The sequence below is a fragment of the Chiloscyllium plagiosum genome, unplaced genomic scaffold (assembly GCF_037043375.1).
Source record: "Chiloscyllium plagiosum isolate Xiang-an unplaced genomic scaffold, Cpla_swu_hap1 HiC_scaffold_49, whole genome shotgun sequence".
In the NCBI taxonomy this organism is placed as follows: Eukaryota; Metazoa; Chordata; class Chondrichthyes; order Orectolobiformes; family Hemiscylliidae; genus Chiloscyllium; species Chiloscyllium plagiosum.
Window position 1 is genome coordinate 4,477,044 of NW_028270187.1, and position 25,438 is coordinate 4,502,481.

At 42.7% G+C, this 25,438-nt stretch overlaps 3 long non-coding RNA genes across 13 annotated transcripts in view; 2 read left to right on the forward strand and 1 right to left on the reverse strand.

The window, feature by feature from the left end:
• Positions 1–25,438, forward strand: part of LOC122546242 (uncharacterized) — a 222,544-nt gene that overhangs the window by 76,662 nt on the left and 120,444 nt on the right. The gene's annotated exons all lie outside the window — the stretch shown is intronic.
• Positions 190–20,547, forward strand: LOC122544663 (uncharacterized). Of its 2 annotated transcripts, XR_015755161.1 has the most exons (6): positions 190–1,386; positions 4,979–5,068; positions 7,419–7,484; positions 12,112–13,456; positions 16,005–16,180; positions 18,989–20,547. It is a non-coding gene; the product is annotated as an uncharacterized LOC122544663 (long non-coding RNA). The 2 variants fall into 2 exon arrangements; XR_006310424.2 differs by lacking the exons at positions 16,005–16,180; positions 18,989–20,547 and having other exon boundaries at positions 12,112–14,853.
• LOC148135412 (uncharacterized) overlaps positions 8,646–25,438 on the reverse strand; it is a 29,003-nt gene continuing 12,210 nt past the window's right edge. For 6 of the 10 annotated variants that reach the window (XR_015755139.1, XR_015755138.1, XR_015755135.1 and 3 more), the window contains one exon: positions 24,696–24,886. This is a non-coding gene — a long non-coding RNA (uncharacterized LOC148135412). Of the gene's footprint in view, positions 11,040–13,349; positions 13,468–19,962; positions 20,044–24,695; positions 24,887–25,438 lie in introns of those variants that run through there. The other 4 variants (XR_015755132.1, XR_015755136.1, XR_015755134.1 and 1 more) reach the window with 2 other exon arrangements.

Sequence of the window (25,438 nt, forward strand, 5' to 3'; positions counted from 1 at the left end):
CGCGCGGGGCCTGAAGCTAAAATGGCGCCGGGGCCACGCGGGAAGGAAAAGCGCCGAGGGAGAGCGGACTGTGTCAACATGTCCCGTTCCCGAGGGTCAGGATGGTGGTTATTGGGGGGTGGAGGGGGACAGGAGAGATCCCCCCTCCCAGTGAGGCATCTTGTACAAACCGCGAGGTCTCTCTCTCTCTCTGTAACTGACTGTCCATGACTTGCTTTAACTCTCTGATTATGTCGATCTTGAACAAACCGCGAGGTCTCTATCTCTCTATGTTTGACTGTCTATGACTTGCTTTAACTCTGTCGATTAATCTCTATGACGCTGTGATTTTGTGCCTCTTTCTGTTTGACTATCTTTCTTTAAAACTCTGTGTCCCTGTGTGTATCTATGTTTCTCTCTGTTTCTTCCTGCCTCTCTGTGACCCTCTGTCTCTCTCTGACTCTCAGTAACTCTCTCTCTCTCTGACTTTATGGTGAAAGTACTATTTGTTGCTGAACACAACAACAACTCCTGCCTTAGAAAAGTGCCTAACAGTTTGCTTTAATCTCAGGCATCCCTGTGTCAGTCCGAGAGCTGACTGCCCGCTCTGGAAATAAGGTAGTGGAGAGAGACAGCACCTCATTAAACTACTCTGTTTGACCCCAGTTGAATATATTTTCTGTAAGGGTGGTGAAGAGATTTAGTGGGAATACTCCAACCACTGCAGAACTGTACACACAATCATCACCATCAGCAAAAGTCAAGAGGCAATTAGCATTGTGCTGTTTCTAACCAGGAGCGAGTATCTCTCCTGAACAGCAAATGTATCGCTATTTCAGTGAGGTTTTTAAGCATCTCTATACAAATCGACATTATCAGAGGAATGTGATGGCACTGGGGAAGCACACAGGGAGATTTACCAGGATGTTGCCTTGGGGGCTGGAGAGTTTGAGTGATGGAGAGACATTGGACAGACTGGGGTTGTTTTCCTTAGAGCAGAGCAGATTGAGCGTGGGGACATGATTGAGATGTATAAAATGATGAGGGGTGTAGGCAGGAAGAAACCTCCCCCACCCCCTTGAAGGAGGGATCAATGACTGGGGGAGGGGCATACGTCTAATACCATACTCTCAGTCGTAAGGTCACAGAACAGAAATAGGCCCTTCAGCCCAACACATCTATGCTGACCAGGTCCCCAAATGGAACTAGTCCATTTGCTTGTGTTTGGCCCATATCCGTCAAAACCTTTCCTATCCATGTATCTTTCCAAATGTCTCTTAGACAGGAGAGAGCTGGCCATTGAGTGCTTCCAGTCCCAGCACCAAGGCAGATACCAGTGCATCGTGATCAACAGGGGTTGGAACGATATTTAATGTGACCAGGAATTCCATAACCTCACAGAGCCAGGTAATTTATTCTTCATCTTTGATCTGTGCACGTTCTTCACTGGAGTCCAGCTGAAGATTAACATGAACACTAAAAAATTGCTTCAGAAACTCAGCAGGTCGGCAGCATCTGTGGGGGAGAGGAGGAAGGGAGAAAGAGAGAGAGAGAGTAATATACTTTCTCAGATAAGGGAGGCCTTCATAGCAAGAGGATTCAAGTCCAAGTGAAGGCATGTCTCGCTACAATTGGACACGGTGAGACCACACCCTGGAAACCTGTGTGAGCAGTTTGGGGTTTCCTTATTTGAGGAAGGTTATTGTGCCTATGGAGGGAGTGCAGCAAAGGTTTCCCAGAATGATTCCTGGGATGGCAGGACTGACAGAGGCAGAGAGACTGGAATGATTAGGGTGACACTCACTGCAGTTTAGAAGAATTAAGGGAGAATCTTTCAGAAACCTATAAACTTGAACAAGGACGAAACAGAATAAACATGAGGAGGGTGTTCCCGGTGACTGGGCGGAGAGTCCAGAACCAGGGGGTCACAGTCAAAAGGAAATGGAGTGGGACTGAGATGGGGAGAAATGTCTTTACCCAGAGAGTGGGGAGCCTGTGGAATTCTCTGTCACAGAAAGCAGTAAGGCCAGAATACTGAATGTTGTTCAGGAAGGAGTTGGATTGAGTTCTTTGGGGCTAAAGGGAGAGTGTGGGGAGACAAGGGACTGTGTTGGGTGATCAGCCATGATCCCTTTGAATGGGCGGAGCAGACTAGAGGGGCCGAATGGCCGCCTCCTGATGATATTTTCGATATTTCTCTGTGAATGGCCCAGTTGCCGCCGACTGGTGGAGGACAAGGCAAGTTTTGCCTCGATATATGCAGGCCGTGAAAATGAGGGACAGTAATTTCTAGTTGACAATTTAGAGAGAGTTGGTGCAGAGCGATCTTTTGAGTTTAGCATCGAATAGTTTGGGTTGGATTGGTGGGATATTGTTAATGAGAGAGGCTGCACAGATACAATGATGCTACTGCAATGGTGAGGGTTTAGAGGGAATTTTCAGACACGAGGGTTTCCCTCCAAACGAACGAGCATTGGCAGGGGGTCAGGGCGACAGGGAACACTGGGCTTGGTGTTTGCTGAAGGGATGATGTTATTGACAGGAAATCCCTCTCTGAATCCAACACAGGCAAACAGCACTAAGATGGCAGTACTCATTGTCCCACTGTTTCTGATCCTTTTTCTCCTCACATTGCTTCCCATTAAACTCCGGGATTGGAAATAAGGTGAGTGACACACTCTAGCAGGTAACCCCGGTGATCATTCTCCAGTTGGTGCTCGATATAGGTTTCAAACTGATGTTGCTCACATAGTGTGCGTATGAGAGAGTATGTGTGTGAGTATGTTTGAGTGAGAATATGAAAGAGTGTGTCTCTCTCTGTGTGAGAGAGAGAGAGAGACACACACACACATTTTCATTGACACTCACGCATAGTTTCACATGCACGCGCACACACCGACTCAGTAATGTCTGCAGTGCACATTGTAGACCACACTTGAGAAGCTGAACACCGTCCAGGGACAAGACAGCCCCTGCTTGATTGGCACCACATCCACTCCATCCACCACCCGTGCTCAGTAGCAGCTACGAGATGCCCTGCAGAAATTCACCAAAGCTCCTCAGGCAGCACCTTCCAAACCGACAACCAGGTCCATCTAGAAGGATAAGCACAGCAGATACATGAGAATACCACTTCTTGCAAGTTTCCTTTTGAGCCACTCACCATCCCCAACTTGGAAATACATCAGCCATTCATTTAGTGTCGCTGGGTCAAAATCCTGTAGTTCCCTATCTAATGGTATTGTGGGTCGACCTACAGCACAGGGACTGCAGTGGTTCAAGAAGGCAGCTCACTACCTCCTTCTCAAGGAGCCAACTAGAGATGGATAATAAATTCTCGGCCGAGCCAGGGACTTTCCCATCCCACAAGTGAATTAAAAAAGAAATAAAGCACTATTTGGAAATGTGCTTTGTGAGGATGTCGGCAGGCTGAACAAGTGGCAGACGAAATTACTTGGGGAGACATACAAAGTAATGTGCTGTGTTCAGAGGAATGGTCAGCACAGATATAAACTAAAGATTAAAATTGGAATAACTGTCACTTGCGCATCAGTCAAAGAATCTAGATTCATTTGCTAGCAGAAGAAGCTGAATATTTGCAGTAAAACTTTCCAATATTCTTTCTCTCTTATTTTCTCCAGCTGATTCTTCGAGCAGTTTCCTGTGGCACAGGTAAATTAGTGAGGTGGTTAGCAACTTCAAACAGCATTCAAACACTGTCTAAATGGGCTGTAAATCACTCGGGGATGCAAACCCAGCAATTTTATATTTGTTCGACAAATTGGAGCAAATGAACTGTTGTGTCTGACTCGTTTGACTCTAAAGCACAACAGTTCAAATTGACGACACACTCACAATTTCCGTTAGACAGTGAACTGAGCGTTGGTCAGTCCCATTAGCAGTGAGGTTATCCATTGCAGTTGGAAGAATTGAAAAAGGGAACTTATCATCTGAATAGGAGAGAAAGTTCAAAATGTCAGTGTAAAGGCTACAGCAAGTCACAAGGAAGACATTTATTGCGAAAGAATGGTAACCTCAGTCAGTGAGAGATTCAAACCCATGCTGTCGATGTTACTCCGCATTCCAAACCAGCCATCCAGCCAACTGAGCTAACCTGACACCCAACACAAAGCAGAGAGCAGAAAAGAAATCAATTCCGGTGACAGCACAAGTCTTGAATGGAGAATATTAGATTATATTGGAGATACATCTTTGATCTGTTGGGTATTTCTTTGTATGTGTGTAACATCTTGCCTTCACAGGCAACAGTAGCTGAATTTAGAAATACATTTGATAAAGGGAGTTGGCCTTCTATTACCTAAGCTGGTTTTCTTCTGTTCTGGACACTTTACTTAAGGAAGGATGTTCAAACCCTGGAGACAGTGTGAAGGAGATTTATGAGAATGATCACAACGATGAGGGATTTTAGATTCAGGGAAAGGTTCAAGAGATTAAGCTTATTCGCTTTTGAGCAGAGAAGATGAAATATTGACCTTATTGAGAGGTTGAAAGTTTGAACAATTCTGACAGGAAAGCAAGTTATTGTTTCCCACTCATTAGTCTATTATTAACTGGCTGGTCAGAATTTCAAGATTGTCAGTGAGAGAGTGAGATGAGGAGAAACCTATTTGGGTTATTGGGTTTGGAATGTGCTGCTTGGGAGAGTGGTGGAGGCGGATTGCATAGGAGGTTTGAAAAGAGAGCTCAATATAAATTTGAAAGGGATGATGGTATAGGGCTGGAGACTGGGACTAGCTGGGTAGCTCGTTCAGGAGCTGGTACAGACACGAATGATCTCCTTCCGTACAGTAAAATTGTATGATTCTATGAACGTACAAGTTTTGAGCCACATTCCGGACAATTCCAGGAGGTCATTCCTTGGGACCTTGGCTCAGTGACCTCATTGCCAGGGGGTTTTGTACGCAAACAGCAGCAAATTGTTGTCACGAGTGGGATTGGAACTTGATTGGGTAATGATCTGGAAATATTTCATTTCAAGGGAGGCGATGGAAGATCTAGCTGAGGGCACGAATGAGGACAGACCTGCAAGAAGTTTCGAATGCACAGATCGGGCTAAGCCGATTAAATGGTGAGTGTGATTCTGTGAGGTGCTGATCCTACACGTCATGTATTGGTCAGCGTTCATGCTGGTATTTATCTGATTTGGAAGATCAGCAAAAACAAATCTGTTCCTGGAAGTGTTGGAGGGAAGTTTGGGTTGTTTCCTTTCCAACAGAGAAGATTGATGGGGGAAGGGGACATGACAGAGGTGTGTAAGATTGGTAGTGTTGTTGAGCAGAGCACCCGAGGGGTTCAGGTCCATAATTCTTTGGAGTTTGTGTCACGGGTGGACAGGGTGTTTGGGAAGGTGTTGAGAACACTTGCCTTCATTGCTCAGCCCATTGAGTTTTGGAGTTCAGACACCATGTTGTGGTTGTACAGGACATTGGTGAAGCCTGTTCTGGTGTATTGTGTCCAGTTCTGGTTGCACTTCGAGAAAGGACATTATTAAGCTGGAGAGGGTTTAGAAAAGATATACCAGAATGTTGTTGAGAATGGAGAGTTTGAGTTATAAGGAGAGGCTGGATGGACTGGGACTAATTTCACTGGAGAGTAGAAGTTTGAGAGGTATAGAGGTTTATGAAATCATGATGGGCATAGATGAGGTGAATGGCACGTGTCTTTTCCCTCGGGTGGGGGACTTCAAGACCAGGGGACATATTTTTCAGTTGAGAAGAGAAACATTTTTGAAAATGACATGATGGGTAACATTTTTTGACAGAGAGTGGTTCACATGTGGATTGAACTTTCAGAGGAAGTGGTGGATACAGGGTCAGTTACAATATTTAAAAGACATTTAGATTAGTACGCGAATAGGAAAGGTTGGATAGATAAGGGCCAAGTGCAAACAAGTTGGACTAGTTTAGTTTGAGATTATGAATGGCATGGACGAATTGGACCGAAGGGTCCGATTCCTTGCTGAGTGACTCTATGATTCTATTCTGTGGGTCATGGACAGGAAGGACAGGAAGCAGCTTAGTCGAAGGGTCAGTAACAAGGGGGGACATCATTTTAAATTGAAGGGTAAGAGGTTTTGAGAGCGATTTGAGGATTGTTTCACCCGGAGGATGGGAGGGATTTGGAATGTGTGAAAATAAAATATTTGGACTTGCAATTTCTATTTGAAATCACTAATTGCTCCGTTGTGTGGGAATGCCACTTTGTAACTGCAAGTGGTTGCATGGTTTATTAATGTGGAATATCCGTATAAAGGAGCAGGAGGAGGCCATGGAGGGTGCCCTTGAGCCTGTTCCACCATTCAATGCCTGATCTGTGACCTGACTCCATCGACCTGCCTTTGGCCCTTATCCCCTTAAAAACTTTGCTGAACAAAAAACTTATCTCTCAGATTTAAAACTAACAACTGATCCAGCAATGCCTGCTGTTGTGGAAGAGAGTTCCAAACTTCCCCTAGCCTCTGTGCATATTAGTACTACCGAATATCTCTCCTGTTGTCCGACTATGCCCTCCCAATTTCTAGATCCCCCAAACAGTGGAAACACTTTCAATTTATCCACCCTGTCTTTTCCTGTTAATATCTTCAATCAGATCATCCCTGAACCGTGTAAATTTTGCACAGAGCAGGCTTAATTTGTGTAATCTCACCACATAATTTAACCCCTGAAGCCCAGGTATCATTCTTGTAAACTCATGCTGTACTTCCTCCCAGGCCAATCTATCCTTCCTCAGGTGTATTGCCCAGATCTGCTCCAAGTGGCGTCTAACCAGGGTTTTGTATAACTGCAGCATCCCTTCTGCATCCTTATACTCCAGTCCTCTTGATATAAAGGCCAGCATTCCATTAGCTTTCTTCAGGCAATGAATGTCAGAAATAAAAAGAAACACAGAAATTGTTGGAAAAATTCAGCAGGGACAGATTGTTTGCCACCTGGGGACTGACTGGATGGCAAGTTGTCTTCAACAGTAAAGAATGTGTGTATATCTACAGCACATGGACTGCAGCAGTGAAAGAAAGCAGCTCGTCTCTACCTTCTCAAGGGAACAAGTAGGGTTGAGTTGGGCAATAAACGCTGGGTCCAGTGGGTGATACCCATGTGCCATGAGTGAATAATAAAAAAATGCAATTTACCCCAGGGCCTCCACCTTCCCTTTTGTGAGCTTGTTCTGGGAGGGAAGATGGCACCTTTGTAGTGAATGTTGATGCAAAATACCCATTTGATGTTATTGAGTGACATGGTTCATGAACTGCTTTGAAAAGGTTGATATATAGCTAAACGTTTAGGTTTATATTCCTGCTGGGTTGGGGCTGTGACCTTAATTATCAGTCCGTATTTAATTTTGAGGTATCGTTTGCTGTTGGTTTAACATTCTGATCTCTAACCTTTCGGTTCACTTTGCTTATTGTTTCTTGATTGTAGATGACTCCGAAATAGACAGCAGTTTGGTGTACTCAGTTTTCATCATCTCCAAACCAAGAAACGCTGGTACAGGATACAATATATATACTTATAACATTTCTGGTTCAGTGAAAGTGGAGATTTTCTCCAGTTTATCTTAACCCTGAAAAACCCAGCCACTTTTAAACATCACTGGTGTTTCTCTTGCTCATTGCATGGAGTGAAGGTCCATGAATCTTTTTACATCATTTGAATTTATTAATAATCCATAGTGTTTGCAATCATCTAAATCATAGACATGTTCCATCTATGTCAACTAAATTAACAACAGGGCAATGTTAATTGGAAGAGGAAACGTTACACTGATGGCGAATTGCTTTATCTGACATCTTGTTTTGAGGGGATGCCTAAATTTTAGGCCCTGGGACATCAATCTGTTGGTTGCCCCAGCTTAATGTCTGAGAGTGGCCCCTTCTGGCCAAGGTCTTTGGGGCAAGGAGCCATTCATTTTAGGTCTAGCATTATTCACATGTGGAGCATTGTCATTTCTTTGTCCTGAGTGTTTCTTTAATGATACAAAGATAGGTGGAAGGATCGGTAGTGTTGTGGAAGCAGGGATGCTGCAGAAGGATTTGGACAGGCGAAGAGATCGGGCAATGAAATGGCAGATGGAATACAATGTGTGAAAGTTGGAAGTTATGTACTTTAGTAGGAAGAACAGAGATGGAGACTGTTTTCTAAATGGAAAACTTTATTGCAGATAGCTGTCATTACGTCTTTAAAACAGAGATAGATAGGTTCTTGATCTGTAGAAGGATCAACCGTTACAGAGAGAAGGCAGGAGAATGGGATTAACAAACATATATTAGCCATGATGGAATGTTGGAGCAGACTTGATGGGTTGAATGGCTGCTATATCTTATAGTCTTGACACGAAGTGACTAATATATTGTGATGCATCGCACAGTTTAGTCCCTCAGATTCAGAGCTTTCTGAGCATGTGCTATGAGTCACCCACACTAAAAAGTGTTCAGACAGCTGGACGACCAACACAACATACGGGTGAGGAGCCCTTGGGAGCCTGCTATCCCCATTCTGTATGGCTGTGACTCATCTCATCCCAGTCTCAGCCCCAATTTCCTGCCCCCACTCCCTTTAACCCCTCACTGATTAACAATCTGTCAGTTCCCTCCTTCAATTTATTTAGTGTCCTGACATGCTCCCGCTTACTGGGGTGGGGGGGGGGGGGGGGGGGGAGAGGAAGAGTCCCAGAGATTCCCACCCCCTCTCCCTTGGAGAGAAGCCATTTCTCAGCATCACTGTATTCAATCTGTCCCACCCTCTTCTCCTGAAACAATGACCCTCTCGTTCTAAATTGTCCCACATGAGGAACCATCCTCACTTTGTCTCCTTTGTCAATCCCACCCCCTTTAGCATCCTATATCCCTCAGTTGGATGTCCTCTCATTCCTATAAACTACAGAGAGTATTGGCCTTGACTACTCAATCTCTCTTTTGAAGACAAACCTCTCTGAACATGAAATGTACAAAATCACGTTGCAGTTGGATGGTATCTTGGATGTAGAATACATGTCACAAAGTGCTTTAGTCATAACTTCTGAGAGATCTACAGCGAAGGAAAAGGCCCATTGAGTCTGTGCCGGTCAGAAACAATCACCTCACTATTTTCCAATCCCATTTCCTCAGCACCTGGCCCCATAGCCCTGGTGTCACCAATGCACATCTAAATCCTCCTTCAATGTGATGAGTGTTTCATCTTCTCCCACCCTTACAGGCAGTGAGCTCCAGATTCCCACCACCCTCTGGGTGAACAAGATTTTCCTCACATTCCCTCGAAACCTCTGGCCCTTACCTTCAATCTGTGCCCCTCCTCCACCTCTGTCAAGGGGTGAAAGTTCCTTCCTATCTTCACCCCTCATTGTTTTATACATCTCTCTCTTTCAATCCACTCTGCTATAAGGTCAACAACCCCAGTCTGTCCAATCTCCCTCAATCACTGAAACTCTCCAGCCCCCAAGGCAACCTGCTGGTAAATCTCCCTGTGCATCCTCTCACAGTTCATTCAGATATGTCCCGTTGGTAAAATGTCTTTTATTTATAGCTCATTCCACTGGTGCATCAGGAAAGAAACACATAGGTTATTTTGTAGTGAAAAAGAGGACCGTTTATATTTAATCAGCAAAGTTATGTTTTTAGCAGGCAGTTTATGTAAAGTCACCATTGTCTCATTAGAGAGCGGGAGAAAGGGGTGTAGGAGAGAAAGAGAGAGAAAAAGCAACAACTGTTTATGGTTTAACCTGAGGGTCGCCACATCTAAGGCACAGGGAATGATCATTCACAGCAATCTCAACCAGAGCAGCAATTGAACTACAAGCTGTCAGCCTGACTATACATTGTAAGCCAACTATAGAATCAACTGAGCAAACCAACCCCTACATGGCCAATGGCAAAAACATTGGGTGGCTCAGTGGCTGGGTGGTTAGCATTGCTGTCTCACAGCACCAGGGACCCAGGAACAATTCCAGCCTTGGGTGACTGTCTGTGTGGAGTTTGCACGTTGTCCCCTTCTCTGCTTGGGTTTTCTCCAGGTGTTCTGGTTTCCTCCCAAAGTCCAAAGATGTGGAGTTTAGATGGATTGGCCATGCTAAGTTGCCCATAATGTGAGGGATAGGCAGGCAAGGAGGGTTAGCCAATGCAAACGCAGTGTTACAGGGATAGGGTAGGGTAGTATATCTGGGCGGGATGCTATTCAGAGGATCAGTATGGACTCGATGGGCTGAAAGGCCTGCTTTCACACTGTAGGATTCTATCATGTGCAGGTGAAGGGGATTGGCCATGGTTAATGCAGGGTTACGGGGATAGGGTCAGGGTTTGTTTGGATGCTCTCACTGGCTTGGGCAGACTGGATGGGCTGAATGGTCTCTGTCCACACTTTGTGGATTATGGCGACATCAATGTTTAGCACAAAGATGTGATGAAACTTATTCTGAAATTAATTTTGATGAGATTCATTTTCAGTTTCTGAAATAATGGGAAAACAAAATCCTATGTTTACACCTCCCCAGGGTATGTCCTGGAGGTGTGAATTTGAATCTTGCTGTGGCAGGTGGTGGATTTGGAATTTGATTTTAAACAGAAACAGATCTGGAGTTAAGACTCTAATGATGACTGTTGTCAGGAACAAACAGCCATCTGGTTCAAAATTGAAGACTGAGGCGAGGAGGAATTTCTTCTCTGAGGGTTGAGAGTCTTTGGAACTCCTTGCCACAGAGAGCTGTGTGTGGGGACAGGGAGCAGGTTTATAGCTGGGGTAGATAGACTCTTGATCAGTCGAGGAATTGAGGGTTACATGTTAAATGCAGGAAAGTGAGTGTGAGGAATGGTGCATCAATCATGATGCTATTGAATGGCTGAGTAGGTTCGAGAGGCCAAATAGCCTTCTCCTGTTCCTGTCTGTGATGGTCCTTCAGGAAATGAAATCTGTCCTCCTCACCCAGTCTGCTCTGCACATGACTTCTAATCCTTTCCAAATTCCTCACCACCTTCTGGCTGAGCGAGTCGATTGGTTCAAGGACATTTTGGAATTGCTTCCACTTCCCACTTTGGCAGAGATAACTGCATCCTGTTCAGAGTACAGAGAAATAACATTTGTCAGGGTCAGTTTTCGGCTTGTTGAAATCACATGCTTTGCCATGAGAAATTGGTCTGGATAATGACCCCAGATATTCACAGCTCCTCCTGAACACACTGTCTTTCAGGCAAAGTTTATTATTCTCATCCAAATTTAGAGTTATACAGCGTGGAAACAGGCCCTTTGGCCCAACTTGCCCAAGCTTAACAGGTTTCCCAAACTCAACTAGTCCCATTTGTCTGCATTTGGCCCATATCGCTCTCAACCTTTCTTATCTATGTACCTTTCCAATGTCTTTGAAATGTTGTAATTGTACCTGCCTCTACCACTTCCTCTGGCAGCTCATTCCATATATTCTGCCCTCTGTGTGATAAATTTGCCTCTCTCATCCCTTTTTAATCTCTCCCCTCTCACCTTAAACCTATGCCCACTAGTTTTGGACACCCCTACCCTGGGGAAAAAAACCATAGTTGTTTACCTTATCTATGCCCCTCGTGATATTACAACCTCTCGGGTCATCCTTCAGCCTCTGAAAAACTGGGAGAAAAGCTCCCAGATTATGCCACTTCTTGTTATAACTCAAATCTACAGTCGTGGTAACATCTTTATAAATCTTTTCTGTACCCTTTCCAACTTGAAAACATCCTTTCCACAGCAGGTTGACCAGCACTGTAGACAGTGTTCTAAAAGTGGACTCACCAACGTCCTGTACAGCTGTAACATGACGCCCCAACTCCTGCCGTCAGTGCTCTGACCAGTGAAGGGAAGCATGGCAAATGCTGCCTTCATCACCACGTCTAGCTGTGACACCACATTCAAGGAACTGTCTTCCTGCATCCCAAGGTCTGTTTGTTCAGAAACACTCCCCAGACTTGTACTATTAACAATATAAGTGCTGCCCTGGTTTGCCTCCCCAAAATGCAACACCTCACATTTATCTAAATTAAACTTCATCTGGATCAAACTTCCATTGTACTCCTAGATAACCTCCTTCTCTGTCCACAATGACACTACTTTTGGTCCTTCTCCTACCTACTTTGTTTCTGTGTTGTCCTGTTTTCAGGCTGACCAAGCAGAGCAGCAACCACCCTGCATCACATACACCACTCTGAGGCACACAGATACAGGAGGGGATGAGGAACCAGGTCAAGATGAAGAGAGAAACGTTTATGTCAACCTTCCACGGACATCGTGAGACAGCGTAAAAGAAAGCCTGTGAAGCTTCACAAATCGATCAATAGCAATCCTACCTTGCAGCAAATGAGGAGGACAAGGAAGAGAAGGCATCGCAATGTCACGTTACTGCGACGAGGCTAGGCTTTGTCTCAATTCAGTCAGCAAGATGTCAGTTCCAAAGATGGACTTGTCTTGAGAAACCATCTGCATAATTGTCTCTTCCACAACCCTCAGTGTGTCAGTCTATTCCCACTGTAGCACAATCTCACTGTTGGTGGCCGAGATTTGAGATTTTATGCTGATCATTCCTAACTTGGATATCCATTTCATCTCTTGGCGAATGAGTCCAGGCAGATGAGCCAATGAATTGAATGTACTCTCCATGTTTTGTTTAAATTGTGGTGAGCTGGAAACAATTCAAGCCAGGATTGTTTTCCAGCCCTATCTTCATTGCCCTCTAATTTTATCACTTCCAGTACATATCCAGCTCTCATTTCATACCTCATATGGAAGCATACCTCCACCACGATCTCAGGCTGCACAATCCAAATCCTAACAACTCTGAGTGAAGATATTTCTCCTCATCTCACTGCTAGCTCTCTTGCAGATAATCTTGAAATTGTGACCTCTAGTTCCTGACATACCAAGTAATGGTAACAAAATATTTGTCTTTCCCTTGTCAAAATTCTTCATAATTTTGAACACCTCCACAATGTTTCCCTCTTAATCTTCTCTGCTCCCATGAGAAGGAGCCTGATATCACTAATCCTTCCTTGTATGTAAAATCCTCCATTCCTGCTACCATTCTAGTAAATCTTCAATGAACCCTCTCCAAAGCTTAAAGCTTCTTAAATAAACTGCCCAGAACTGAACACAAATGTAGTCTGAACAATGATTTGTGGAGGAGGAGCATCGTCTCCTCAGCTTTATACTCAATGCCTCTATTTATAACGGCAAGGATCCTATCAGCCTTCTTCACAAAAGGTTTCAGCTTACCTGGCCACCTTCAGAGAATGATAAACGTGAACCCAGAGGTCCCTCTGCTCCAGTGATCCCTTCAAAGATGTACCATTGACCCTGCATTGTTGCCGTGTGTTTCTGTTAGCAAAATGCATTACCTCATATTTCTCTGCATTGGAATTCATCTGCCAGATTTCAGGCCATTTGGTAAACTTGTCAATCTTCCTGTGAAGTCACTCAACAGCATCTTCACAATTCACTCTTCTCCCAGGGTTAGTATCAACTGCAATTTAGAGATTATATTCTCAACACCCAACTCCTAATCATTTATATAACCAATGTATTTATCAATGTGTACTTGTCAGTTTCTTCCATGTGCGCGTAACTATCAATTCTACCTGTCCGTTTCACTTATGTGAATGTGTGAGTGTATTTACCAGTCTGTTCCTGGTCTGCGAATTGGGACTGTCAATATTAAGACCATAAGGCCACAAGCGGAAGTAAGGCCATTCGGCCCATCGAGTCCACTCCGCCATTCAATCATGGCTGATGGGCATTTCAACTCTACTTACCCGCATTCTCCCCGTAGCCCTTAATTCCTTGTGACATCAAGAATTTATCAATTTCTGCCTTGAAGACATTTAGTGTCCCAACCTCCACTGCATGCACTCTGTGGCAATGAATTCCACAGGACCACCACTCTCTGGCTGAAGAAATGTCTCCGCATTTCTGTTCTGAATTTACCCCCTCTAATTCTAAGGCTGTGTTCACTGGTCCTAGTCTCCTCACCTAACGGAAACAATTTCCCAGCGTCCACCCTCTCCAAGCCATGTATTATCTTGTAAGTTTCTATTAGATCACCCCTTAATCTTCTAAACTCCAATGAATACAATCCCAGGATTCTCAGCTGTTCCTCATATGTTTGACCTACCATTCCAGAATCATCCGCGTGAATCTCCGCTGGACACGCTCCAGTGCCAGTATGTCCTTCCTGAGGTGTGGGGACCAAAACTGGACACAGTACTCCAAATAGGGCCGAACCAGAGCTTTATAAAGTCTGTATTAATCTGTACTTGTCAGTTTCTCCTATATCAGGATGTAAATGCAGTTACCAATCTGTGCTCCTCAATCTCGACTTTGTCAATATGTGAATTTACTTATCGACTTCTTCTTGTCAGATCCTATTTGGTGAATGTGAACAGTGCAGGTACCAATATGTACCTGTGAGAATCTGCTCTGAATATGAGACTGTCATTATCAGACTGTACTTGTCAGTTTATGCTGTGTGAAACTGGGAGTGTAGTTATCATTCTGTTCCTATCAGTTTTAGCTTTGTGAATGAGAGTGTAGTTATTAATTTGTCCCCGACAGTTACTGCAATGCGATTGTGAGACAAAAGTTAACTGAAACTGACCGATGGAGACTGTTAATCACACATTTGCATCGCAGTAACAGGGTCGTCATCGTTTGTTTGTTTCTGCAACATGAATGAGTGTGTAATTATCAGTCTGTACTTGTCAGTGTCTACTCTTGTGTATTAAAGTGGACGCTATCAATATTCTGTGTCTGTGTGATACATTCTGTGATATTTGTTATTAGGGTGTTGAGATTGGATCTTAATCTTTTCCGCATTTTGTGATTTCTGAGTTGACTGTCAGTCTGTGGGGGTGGGTGGGGGAGAAAGGAGATAAGGTGATGGCAGAAGGGAAACTGCTTTATTCTGAATTATGGTCACACATTTCTTGTTTGGGGAGAGAGTCTGGGATCTGTGATATCACTGAGATATTTAGTTTTAATTTGTACCCAGACATTGTTGATGTTTTTGTTTGGGAAAGTGAGTTTTATTCTGCATGCCAGTCCAGTTTTGTATGATATTTTTATACCAATATGCAACACAACAGCATGTCATCACCTTTCTCACCAAAATTAGAATCGCTGAAATGTGCCATTCAGCAGACCATTCAGCTCATTTTGTCTCTCCTGGGACATTCTCTTATGCATCAGTTCTGAAGTAATTGTTGGGAATGTGAACTTCATCCACTCATTGTCAGTGTCTATATGGAAAGGACAATTTGACATCTGACTTTTAATAACTATAGTGCTAGTTTTGATATGTTTCTCACAATCTCAATCATACATCATTGGTCAGATCACATTTGTGTTCAGTTCTGCGCACTTTTGTTTAGATTACATTACAGCGTGGAAACAGGCCCTTTGGCCCAACAAATCCACATCGACCCGCCAAAGCGCAACCCACCCATGCCCCTACATTTACCCCTTACCTAACACTACGGGCAATTTAGCATGGCCAATTCACCTGACCTGCACATCTTTGGACTGTGGGAGGAAACCGGAGCACCCGGAGGAAACCCACGCAGACACGGGGAGAACATGCAAACTCCACACGGTCAGTCGCCTGAGGCAGGAATTGAACCCGGGTCTCAGGCGCTGTGAAGCAGCAGTGCCACCGTGCCGCCCACGATCCCTGTTTTATATTATAATATGTTTCATTTTTTTTTCTTTATTTCAGGAAGGATCCTCAAGCTGTGGAGAGGGTTCATCGGAGATTTACTGGATCTCATTCACCTATGTTCAGTTGTGTTTTTTTTGTCTGAGTGTCGCATAAACTCTGTAAATAAACTATTTTCAATGATGCTTAATTTTATTGCATTTCAGTCTCAATTTATTTTTACATTGCGTGTATGTGCACGTGTGGTAGACTTTATCAGGTGCTGCATATCCTCAGCTGTGATAAGTGATGTTGAGAGTCAATTCATACCTGGAAATAATTGAGGCCAAATTTTATTATTTTCCTTTCAGCATCCAGTGGCTGAATGAGAGTGAGTTTACTCTTGAACTGAGATACAGACTGACAACACATGTCTCCTTGTAGTGAATGGGAAACAGCCGAAGTTCTTTAATTGTTAGTGTCTGTAGGAATCATGTACAAGTGAAAACGTAACAGAAAGGATTTGGTGCTGCTCTTCACAGTCAAGGTAGGAAACACAATGGACCTTTTGTATCTTGGATAGTGCGGAACTTAACAGAGTAATGATATAAAATGTTGGTCTTCAGAATGCCATCAATTTTGTTTCAGTGCATAGTGATGTACTTTTCTGAACACTGCTGAAGTAACAATCAGTGTAAATTAAATGAACAGTGTAAATGAAACGGTGGTGAACAATTCAGCTGCATTGGAGCTGACTGACCATAATGTTCCTTGTACAGAAAAGATAATTGGCTAATTCACTTCTATTTTCTGATGTAGACAGAACATTCCACTGCTCTGTAGTGTGAGCATGCACCATCAGCAGTACTTTTGCGTTGCTCTCTAGGTAGGGAGTAGGAAAGGAAAATGACTTTTATTTTTTGTCATGCAGTGCGGAATATGTAAACTGCCAAATTCAATTTATTAAACAAAAGCAGTGTTCAACTCTGCTTGAAGATAAAATGTGCAATTCTACAAACCTACCCATTTTGGCTTTTTTGTCCCTTTTCTCCACTGCTTTGAAAGGTGGTTATTAGATTCCACTGATACATTATGAATTTTACAGCCAGATTTCACGCTTTTTTTTTGTGATACGTCCCAGAGAGGGGGAGGAGGAATGCAGAGCTCTTTGTAGAAAATTGCAACAATTTTGAAAGAAGGACATAATTATCTGAAAAAAAAAAGAATTTTTGATTGGACTGAAACAGACAAAGCAAAGTCTTCTACTGCAATATGAAGAATTGCAGAATGATGTTTGATAAACATGGGATGATAAGCTCCTCTGGTACCCTGGTCCATTTATGCAATTGGATGCTGGCTGATCAGGATGAAAATTGTTAGCTGATTGTTTTTGATCGGTACAGACACAAAAGTTTTGAAGGGCCTGATTCTGTGCTATAGGCCTCTCTGACAAAGGATCTGTGGGTAGAAATCATTTTGAATGTAACATTTTGTGTTACTTGCAATATCAATGTAACTGCATGGCTGTTAGACATTGTAATGTGCGTCAGGGTGGTGTATGTTTTGAAACTCATCGTAAGTCTGAGAGAGAGAGAGAGAGACTACCTGTGTGTGTGTGTGTGTGTGTTGGGGGGCGGGGGGAACGTTTGGTTATGTACCTAAACATTAATCATTCTATGTCAGGCTTTGCTACAGATTATGCATTTGGTATTCATATTATTTGATTGCTGTGTCTATGTATGTGACAAAAGATTAATTGTACTTCTCAGTTACTAATAGCTGAAATGTATCCTTCAATTCAATTTTGACTCAATATCTACTTGACATATGATTGTTCAAAGTAATCGCATCACCTTGATTGTAACATTAAAATTATTGTTACTAAATACAGACAATATAAAGATTGGTGCACTTGTGGATAGTGTAGAAGTTTGTCAAAGAATACAGCAGGATCACTTGTAGATATGGGTGGAGAAATGACCGATTGAGTTTAATTCGGTCAGGTGTAAGATGCTGGACTTTGGGAGATCAAATGTTCAGGAAAGGTATACAGTAAATGACTGTTCTGTGAACAACACTGATGTACAAAAGGATCTTGGGGTTCAAGTCTATAGCTCCCTGAAAGTGGCCATGCAAGTAGATAGGGTGGTATCGAGAAGGCGGCGTATGGCGTGCCTGCCTTATTGGTTGATGTTACTTGGGCCATACTTAGAGTATTGTGACAAAAGATTAATTCTGTCCTTCTCAGTTAATGAGAGCTGAAATGTTTCCTTCAATGTACTCAATACCTACCTCACATATGGTTGTTCAAACTAACAGCATAGTCTATTTGTTCACCTCGATTGTGATGTTTAAAGTATCCTTACTAAAGTTCAGAACCTGGTGAGGACAACCTCAATCGAGACCTTGGGTTCCAGTCATACCACACACTCCCTCTCAGTCACACACACGCTCATGCAGACCCTCTCTCATCCACACGCTTTCCCTCATACATACACCCCCCCACACTCTCACCCATGCAGACACCCTCTCACAGGCTTATACTCTATCATACTCATACACACACTTTACCAAGCATACACACACACATTCGCATGTCTACTCATTCTCAAATGCTCTCTCTCTCGCACACACACATGCAAGTCTCTGGGGTGAATGTATATTTGCCGATGCATTCTATTTTGCTCAAAAAGAGCACAACCTGCAGGCAGTCAATCCATGTAATGTTTTATATATTCCTCCTTTGGCAAGAGAACCAGTCTGACTCAAGATTGGGATACAGACAGACTCTAACCTCACACCTTTAATACATTGTCTGAGTTGAGATGCCACCCTTTTTTAAATAAAGTCTGAAGTCATCTTTGGAATGTTCTGGGATGTATATATTAATGAACTGAAACCTGCAACCCATTCTAAAAGATGAAACACTGAACAACAATCTTGGTTTCTTTAAAATATAATTTCAGTTGCATGACACTATAATCTTTTGTGATAGATTCTGTGTCTCATGATCCTGTTTCATAGTTACCTGATGAAGGAGCAGCGCTCTGAAAAATAGTACTTCCAAATGAACCTGCTGGACTATAATCTGGTGTTATGAGATTTTTCAATTGTGGTCGGCATATTACAGGAAGGACGTGGAGAATTTAGAGAGGGTGCAGAAGAGGTTTGCCAGAATGTTGTCTAGAGGGAATGAGCTATAAAGAGAAGCTAGAAGAACACATAGTCTCTGCTGCTCAGAAGAAAATTGAGGGCAGACTTGAGAGAAGTCTGTAAAATTTGAAGAGTTGTAGCTCATGTTGAGGTTCTTGATCTAGGTTTTCTCGCTGACCTGGATGTTTTGTCACCATATTAGGTACCATTATCAGTGACCCTCTGGATGAAGCACTGGTGATATTTGTCCACGACATTGGACAAACAAGCAGAAAACTAGCCACAAAAAGACATGACCCACTCTCACTAGTATCCTTACATACAGATGAGGAAGGACACCACTTCAACTGGGACACCACATCCATCCTAGGACAAGTCAAACCAAGACATGCACGAGAATTCCAAGAAGCATGGTATTCCAACCGGAACTCCATCAACAAACAGATTGACTTGGATCCCATTTACCACCCCTGAGAAAATGACCACTAAATGACATCACCACAGGAAACAACACTACACAGGAAATGACATCACCAACCCAAGGAAACCTAAACCTATAAACAGAAAGTGGGCCATACCACCAGAGCTTCATCCGGAGGCTCACTGATTTACCTACAAAACGTCTAAAAGCAAAACTTCCATCTCTGTGAGCAAACCTACACCCAGAAAGCTTCAAAATTATGAGATGCATGTTTAAGGTTGATGGTCAGAGTCTTTTTCCAAGAGTTGAAATGTCTAAAACTAAGAGGCATGCAGATAAGGTGAGACGGGGTAGAGAGCGGCAGATACCATAATAGATATTGAAGGGACTTTAAAATAAGCAAATTAACATGCAAGAAATGGAGGGATATGGACCATGGGCAGGCAAAAGGGTTTAAATTTCATTCGGCGTCATGCTCGGCACAACATCGTGGGCTGAAGGACCCGTTCCTGTGCTGTACCGTTCTATGTTCAGATTTAATGCAATGTATATTTCGGATGAAGATTCATTCAAATTGATTGGAACTGGGTAGCATGCATTGAGAATGTAGATAAAAAATATAAACTTCCATTTCCTCGGTGGTTTTTGACTCCTGGTTTGAACATGTCTCTCTGGAAATGGAGCTCAATGCGAGTCTGACTTAATTCACTCTGACTGTGGAAAGGATGTTCTTTGCTCTGATAGCGGTAACATACCTGCTGTTTGTTCGAAGCAGCTGGTCACACTTGGTCTGTACCGAGGAAATATTACATTGTCTTGGTCCTTTGGGTACTTGCCTGGAGGTAGACAGAAGAGATAACTGATGTTGATTTACAAGAGGTGTGATTGGCAACATCAATGTAACGTTCAGCCCATCTTGTCCATGCCAACGCCAACACACCCAGATGCCCTTTCTCATCCCACCATCCTGGCACAGCCTGTAACCTTGCAGTTTACAACACTTGAGGTGCAGTTCCAGGGAATTTTTGTTTAAAAAAAATGTATGGTCTCTGCCTGCAGCACCAAATCAGGCAGCAACTTCCAGATACCCACCACTGTCTACACAAAAATAACATTTTTCCCCATATTATCTAAACCTACAACCACTGAGCTTGAATCAGTGATCCCTGGTTTTTGAACTCTCTTCCAAAGTAAACCGGTTCCTCCTATCTAATGTCTCCCTCTCACTAGTTAGTTAAAAATCACACAACATCAGATTATAATTCAACAGGTTTATTTGGATGTGCAGACTTTCAGAGTGCTGCTCCTTCATCAGGTAGCTCACTATTTAGTACTGTAGACCCCCCCCCCCCCCCCCCCCCCCCACCTCCGTACCTGTGGGGGATATGTTCCAGCACCAACAGAGCTAATGTAAAACCACAGGTGCAAAACCATTAATTTAAATGGGAAATATACCTTCTTGGCAGTCTCCTGGTTCCTGGTTCTGGAACATTCCCTTTTATGTACTTGGACCATGGTAAACCGCGATAACCGGACTCGCGAATACAGGGTTGTCCTGTATTCCTTAATCATGGCACCTCTGTTCCAAGGAATACAACCCCAACCTCTCCCATCTCTCCTGATCGCTACAATTCTGGCAACATTCTAGTAAATCTCCTCTGCACTCTCTCCACAGCAACGACGTCCTTCCTGTAATGTGGTGACCCAACTGCACTCAATACTCCTGTTGTAGCGACCAGTGCCTCGTATAGTTTCATTGTTATTTCCCTATTTTTGCATTCACCCCTCTGCCAATGAGGGAGAGCATTCCATGTGCCTTCTTTACAACCCCATCTATCTTTAGGGACCTGCGCACTTTCACACTAAGATCTCTCACTTCACTTGCCCCTCTCAATATATTCCCATTTATTGTCTGACTTCCCAAAATGTGTTCCCTCATACTTATCAGAGCTGAACTCCATCTGCCACTTTCCTGCCCACTCCACCAAACCATCTATATAGTTTTGGAGCTTACAGCTATCCACCACACTATCCACGACACGGGCAATTTTTGTGTCATCTGCAAATTTCACAAATTTTCCCACCATATTCCACTGCAACTCATTAATGTATAAAATAAACAGCTCAGGTCCCAACACTGAGCTATGCAGAGCACCACTTGAAACAACTTCCCATTCACAATGGCCACCATTGACCATTATCCTATCTTTCCTGTGACTAGCCAAATTTGGGTCCAATTCAACACATTACCCTGTATCCCATGGACTTTTACTTCTTTGACCAGTCTGCTGTGATGCTGCTGCTCCTTTTAACAACCTTGTAAAAGACACAGGCTCCGAAAAGTCGGAGTTGATGGGTTTTAGGGCCATTTTGATTAAAGCTAACGGGTAATGCCTCAGGCAAAAGGCTTCCACATTTTTAAAAAGAATACTTGTACTATGAAAGGGGAGTGTCCCAGTTTTCCCAGCTCAGCTTTTCTCTGGTTTCAAATGTGGTTTTTGGCTGTCTGGCTATTGACTAAAAGCAGTCAGGGAGTTGAAAAAGCTGCTGAACCCAAAGAAGCAGGTCCATGATTGTGCTCTCTGTCTGACATCTCTCCTGTGAGACCCTGTGTTTGATTTTACCTTTTGTGCCAAGGGGTATTTATGGGGATTGTTGTAAATGTTGGGAACACCATCATTAAGTTGGTATAATCTGTTGGGTTTTCAGATTTTTAAGTTATTTAGTATTCTGTTCTCTTTTGTTTGTGTATCATTCGGTAAATTTGTAAATTAAACTGTTTGGTTTAAAACTACATGGTTTGACCAGCTGCATTTCTCCTGGAATATCTTCGTTACACCCGCTTAAAACAACTAGTAAAGTTAGGGTCCGGGTTACCTTATTGAAATGTTTGGAGGCCTTTTCCGTAACAGATTGGGGGTTGTTTGCAAAACTTATTCTGTAGTTCTGATTTGCGATTTGAGTTGTTGGACTCAAAGGCAGCGAGTGGTAAGTATTAGTGTCTTTTGTTCCGAGTGTTGAATTCAATTGGTTTAAACAGTGCTTGGAGAAAGTGAGGACCGCAGATGCTGGAGATCAGAGACTAGAGTGTGGTGCTGGAAAAGCACAGCAGGTCAGGCAGCATCTGAGGAATAGGAGAATCAATGTTTCGGGCATCAGCCCTTCATGAGGAAACAGTGCTAGGGATAGCAAAGTCTCTGAGTCATCGAGTTTACTGGGGATGGAAGAACTGACTTCAGGTTTTTGCAAAAAGTGATTACGGCCAAGCTGCTGGAATTAGCAGACAAGCTGGAGCTTGACTTGCCTCCTTCCGCGTGGAAAAAGGCGATAATTACAGTAATAACTCAACATTTAAATTTGCTGGAAGTGCCATCAGAATCTTTAGAGATGGCTAACATTCAATTGAAAATGAAGCAACTCGAGTTCGAGGCAAAAGTCAAGGGCAACAGAAACAAACAGTTTGAATTATGATTAAAAGCAGAAGAGAGGGAGGAGAGAGAGAAAAGGAGAGAGAGGAAAGGAAGAAAGGAGGAGTTTGAACTTTGGAAGTTGGCACTTAGATAGGAGTTCAAAAATTCACTTCCTGAAGTACTGAGAACTCATGTGTAAGAGCAGAGAGTTAAAACAGCAAGACTGGCATCGGAAATGGCTGATGACTGAGTTGATCAATAAATCAAAATTGGGCTGCCAAAATCAATTTCAATCCATGAGGGATAATAATTGTGGGTAAGAGAAATTCTCACATGGAAAGGGAAAAGTACATTCCTGTGAAGATCACAAGGATAATTTACCACAGGGTAAAAAGGAAACCCTTGAAGAGGAAAGACAAGTGAAAAAGCTCTGGTATTTTCAATAAAGTAGGCCACATAGAATCAGTATTACTGGGTTAGGAAAAGCACTGAGAAGCCAGATGTAGGAAAACCAGATAAGCCAGTGAATTTTGTTAGAGTGGTAACAGAGAGTAATGTGTACAAGCTGGTTGGAGGTTGTTTATGGAGGAAGTGCCAGATCTTCTTAAACCATACGCCGTGAAGGTGAAGTTTACTCGCATAGGCCAGGAGCAGCAGGTAAAGAGGTAGCAATATTCAGAGATACAAGGATCCTCTCAATCTGTCATGCTAAAAGATGAGGATATATGTACCTCTGAAGGGCTATTGCCAGAAAAGGTATGAGTAACTGGAATTCACATTGAGACAAGAAATGCTCAATTGTAAGAAGTGAGGTTAGAGTGTCGAGTGAAGAGGGCAGAAGTCATAGTAGGAGTAATGGACAAACTTTCAGCTCTCTGAATACAATTTGTCCTTGTTAATGATGTTGCTGATTCACTGGTGGTAATGTCGATTGTGGTTGAAAAGCCAATGGAAATTGAGGCAACTGAACTATTGCAGGGCACATATCCTGGGATGTTTCTGATTGTGTGGTAACGAGGTCACAAAGTCACCAGTTGAAACAGGAAAGTTCAAAGAGTACAGATAAGAAAGTTGAAGGGAAATTAGCAGAGACCCTGTTTGATCAGATAGTTGAGACAAACCAGGGACAGAGATGACAAAGCAGACATCTTTAGCTCAGGTAAATTAACTGAGTTACAGCAAAAAGATGAAAATTTAAAGCAATTGTATCAAAAGGCATACACAAAACGAATCCAAATGTGTCCCTAATTGTTATTATCTTAAAAATGATGTCTTAATGAGGAAATGGAGAACATCACATTCAGGCAGATGAGAAATGGGCAGACGTTTATCAAGTTATATTGTTAGTGGATTATAGAAAGGACATGATGCGAGTATAGCACATGAGCTACCTGTATAAATTGTGTTTGAAATTCACATTATTTAATTGTCATCTCGGTAGATGACAACTATTCAGTCAAGGATTAATTCTATCCTTCTCAGTCTCACACAAACTTCATGTAAATATGCTTCATCCCGGGTGGAGAATTTGAACTGTAGGCAGAGGCTGAACAGGCTGGAACTGTTTTCCCAGGAGAGTGACCTTATAGAAGTTTATAAAATCATAAGGCACACGGCGAAGTCGTGGAGCCTGGTACAATTATAACATTTAAAAGGCATCTGAATGAGTATAATGAGAAAGCCTTCAAATTTGTCCTTAAATACTTAGACTAAATGTAATGTTGAATTGCAGAACACAAGAAAATAAACAGGACAGGCAGGGAGGCATCAGGCCACAAAAGGGGGAACCTAGGATGTGCAGAAGATAAAAAACATCTGTTCTCACCAAGTGACAGCAGGATGTTCTAAAGCAATTAAGAACATTTGCCTTAACATCAATGAATCTCTGTAAAAAGGACACGGTGATAACATTCACAGTTGTTAACTTATTAATTTGATGACAGTGTTTGATTGTGATCTCGGAAACTTTGACATGCTTCTGAGATGATACAAAAGCCTTGTAATAAACAGTCAGGTGCTATCAATTATAATGGATTCTTATTACCCGTGTGTATGTGCGCGTAAGAGAGAGAGAGACATGAATATTTTGAATTTATTTGCATTTTACGACTTTGTGATGATTTTGAGTAGCCATTGCTGATTATGAAATGCAAACTCTAAAATGTAGTATTGATGAAGCTTTAACTTGGTGTTCCTACACACCACGACTGCCCCACTGTCAATTCTAACTCGTCAGATCTTCTGTCTTCTTTGAATTTGAATCACAACCCTGAAAAGGAAGCAATTTTAATTTGAGACTAATAAACCATTTAAAATTTAATCTTTCAGCCTCAGATACAGAATGATTTTGTGTTTAAGATAAAAAACAGGAGTCTGCTCCTAGCTTAAAAGTTATTCTAAACCTAACATTGAAGAGATTCTGACAAAATCTGTCAGGAAGCCATTTTATGGTCAATGTTTGCCCTCCTCACTAAGATGCCATTTTGTAAAACAATGATATCTGACATGTGAACTGTGCAAGGTTACCTTATGACCTCTTACACTTAGTTGAGACTGATACCTCTTTATGATCGGGACCTACCTCACCAACAGGCACTGACTGGGCTGGATTTGTTTTTCCCAACTGATGGATGGCTAAGGGCCTCCAGGAGTGATCAGCTAAGCGCACACAGACCTGTTAATTAACTTCTGTTCCTTAGCAATTGTTGCCTTTCCACTGTCTGTCTAATTGAGAACATGCAGTGTTTTTTGTAAAGTTTTGTAAAAAGGAAGCCTGTTTGAGACAGAAGAGTGGAGTAGTCTGTGAGAGCTCTTAAAGGAA